Genomic DNA, 3,507 nt, shown 5'->3' on the forward strand with positions numbered 1-3,507 from the left:
TACAAATATATATATATATATATAGAGAGAGAGATATAGATATAGATATAGATATAGATATAGATATAGATATAGATATAGATTAGATATAGATATAGATATAGATATAGATATAGATATAGATATAGATATAGATATAGATATAGATATAGATATAGATATAGATATAGATGGAGTGGGCTGTCAGAAATGATTGGGGTCCACTAATGTAAATAATTAATAGCTAACAATTATATGGAACTTGCTGTGTTCTAGGTCCTGTGTCCAGTGGTTATTTACTCCTCATATAGCCCATTTTACAGGTAAAGAAACGGGAGCACAGAGAGGTTGAGTAACTTGCCCACCCCTTTTCAGCCTGGAAGATGCAGAGTTGGGATTGCCTCAGTGGTTTGTCTTGGAATCCTTGATGCCTATCTGATAAGACTGGAATCCTCTGGACAAAGAGAGGGGATCTGAGATTATTGAGTTCATCTTTTAAAAAAAAATGTTCAATTTCCAAGTAATTTCATTCAGAATTTTGTTTCCTGAACAAACAATGTGAAAAATGGCTACTATTTTTTCTCTCTTGCCTCCCCACCTCCAACCGCCATCTAACTCAGGGGTTCTCCCTCCAGATTTGGTCCAATAAATGAGAGTGAGTGACATTATAGGCCCCTTGAATCATTTTCAGAGGAACAGGGAATCTCTGGGATTTGGAGGATGATTAGATTAAGGAAGTGGATCAGTGTTTTTGGGAGAAGAGATGGCACCTGGGGCATGAGCCTACCCCAAAGAAAAGGGTATCTAAATTGTTCATAGTTCCTTCTTTGCCTAAAAAAATGACATTTATTCAAAGGAAAAGAAAGACAAGATGTGCACCCTTTGGCTTCCTTCCCTCCCCCACTCCTGCTCCTCCTCAGCCTGCCAAGGACTGAGAACCCTAGCTGGGATGAGGTAGCAAGCCAGCCCCTCTCAGGTGAGGTCAGCAACATTGAGGGGCATTTCCTCAATGGAGCTATTGTAGAAGGTCTCAATGTCTCAAAGAGTCCTTTTGTCTTCTTCTGTCAACATATTAATAGCCATACCCTTATGGCCAAAATGTCCACCTGACCGATTCTGTGGATATAGTTTTCCCTGTTGGTGGGAAGGTCATAGTTTATGACTAAAGAAACCTGCTGCACATCACTGCCTCTGGCCAGCAGGTAAGTGGTGATCAATACTCTGCTAGAGCCAGAGCAGAACTCCCTCATGATTACATCTTATTCCTTTTTGTCCGTATCTCCATGCATGGGAGAGACAGTGACGTCTCAGGTGTTCATCTTCTCAGTGAGCCAATCAACCTTTCTTCGAATGTTGATGAAGATGACTGCCTGGGTGATGGTAAGGTTTCATATAAGTTACACAATGTATCCAGCTTCCACTCCTCTCATTCCACGTTGATATAGAATTGGCGGATACCCTCCAGAGTCAACTCTTACTTCTTGACAAGAATCTGAATGGGACCCCTGATGAACTTCTCAGTCACCTCAAGCACATCAGAAGGCATTGTAGCTGGCAGAAATACCACCTAGGTGTTGCTGTTGAGCTTTTGGAATATGTCATAGATCTGGTCCTTGAACTCATGGCTTAAAATTTCATCAGCTTTATCTAGTACAAACATCTTGATGTATTTGGGAGACAGGTATCTGCGATTAAGCATGTCAAACACACTTCCTGGGGTGCCCACCATGATATGGGGAGCTTCTATCTGCAGCTTCTGCACCTCCGCATGCATGTTGGTATCCCCAATGAAGGCATGGCAGGAGGCACCCATGTAATCCCCTAAAGCCATGACTACCTTTTGTATCTGCTGTGCCAATTCTCTAGTGGGTTCCAGGACCAAGGCCTGGGTAGCCTTTAGATCTGTTGCAGAATCCTTATGGCAAAAGTAGCTGTTTTTCCTGTCCCAGATTGGGCTTGAGCGATCACATCATAACCCTTGATACAAGGAGGAATGGCTCACTGCTAGATGGCATAGGGTTTCTCTAAACCATAGGAATAGATGCCACAGAGGAGGGACTCTAAGAGGTTCATGTTATCAAAGCTATTAACGATCTCATTCCAGTTATTCTTGTCTAGAGGCCTGGTGCACGAATTCGTACACAGGTGGGTCCGGCCAGCCTGCCCCAATGGGGGCCAACTGGAGGCTGGGCTGGCAGGGAGGAAGGGATGTGGGATGTTGGCCAGCCCCACCCCTGATTGGGGGTGGGTGGGCGATCAGGGGTAGGGCCAGTGAGGGGGAGGGGCCACGGAAGGTTGGTTGGCCAGCCCCGCCACTGCTCGGGCTGGTTGGCCAGCCACAGTGGGCATGATAGTGACTGGTTGTTCTGTTCATTCTGGTCATTCCAGCGTTCTGGTCGCTGGCTTTTTATATATTTATAGACTAGAGGCTTAGGTTGTGAAATTGCATGAGACCCAGAGTCCCGCTCGCTGCCACTGTGGGACCCAGAGTCCCACCCAACACCGCCATGGGGCCCATCAATGCACCTCCTGGTGACTGGTGGTTGGGTCATTCTGGCGTTACAGCCACTGGCTTTTGATAATATAGATGATGCCTTCAGGCTCCATTCTATCAAGACCATTATCTCTAGATCTTTTCTTGCCAGTCAGCACCAGGGCTTTGGGTACTGTCTCTGGTTGGGGCCTAACAAATTCTAGGCCCAAAAATCCAGGCTGTTTTTGCCTCTGCCATGGATCTGCCCCCTCAGGGCCAGTCTTCCTGGCTTGGTTTCCTCACAACCCTCTGAGTTCTTTTGTTTCTAGCCTGAGAAAATCTTAATCACTCTCCAGCACACCCTCAGGTGCTCAAATTCTAAAGCATGGAGCTCCCGGATCCTCCCAGGGGCCCCTAACAGGAAGAAAAGGGCAAGGATGCCATTTCCTGTTTCCAAATAAGGCAACTTGGATATGGAGAGGGGAAGTAGACATCCAAGTTCCAGCCACACTTTTCTAGGAAGCCTTTCTGATACCACTGATCCTCTCAGAGATCTTCGTCATCCTCCTACTGGCATGAAGGGCCCAGGGCTTCCCCTTTTACAAGGCCATAGTCTGCCTTTACAACTATGAAGGTCCAGATGTTACAGTCAGTGATGGAAGGAAGGAATGAATCAGTGCATTCATTACTGGGGGGCTGGCTTACTTCATGGATAGGGTCCGTGTCAATTCATAGATTCTCCAAAATGGCTTGTCCATCCTTCACCAGGGGTCTGGCCTCAGTTCTCCCATCCTCTTCACTGTAGAGATTAGGCTCATCACAGCTGGGGTGGATGGGGTTGTTAAACCCTGTGTGACCTTGGGCAAGTCATTGGCCGCTCTGCGCTGTTCCCTTGTGGGAAATTATGATAGCAAGTGTTCACCTCAAAGCTCCACTATAAGGGTTGTATCTGGAGCTGCATGTAAAGCTGCTTATGCGTGTGTGGGATCTAGTAGAGCATCTGGCACAATGCCTGGCACTTAATAGACGGTCAATTCAGCAGCATCCCAGTTCCC

At 46.4% G+C, this 3,507-nt stretch overlaps 1 pseudogene; it reads right to left on the reverse strand.

Moving 5' to 3' along the window:
- Nucleotides 1-873: 873 nt before the first annotated feature.
- LOC132226330 (eukaryotic initiation factor 4A-I-like) lies at nt 874-2,058 on the reverse strand (annotated as a pseudogene).
- Between the last annotated feature and the right edge of the window lie 1,449 nt (nt 2,059-3,507).

Source organism: Myotis daubentonii, chromosome 1 (genome assembly GCF_963259705.1).
Source record: "Myotis daubentonii chromosome 1, mMyoDau2.1, whole genome shotgun sequence".
Classification (NCBI taxonomy): Eukaryota; Metazoa; Chordata; class Mammalia; order Chiroptera; family Vespertilionidae; genus Myotis; species Myotis daubentonii.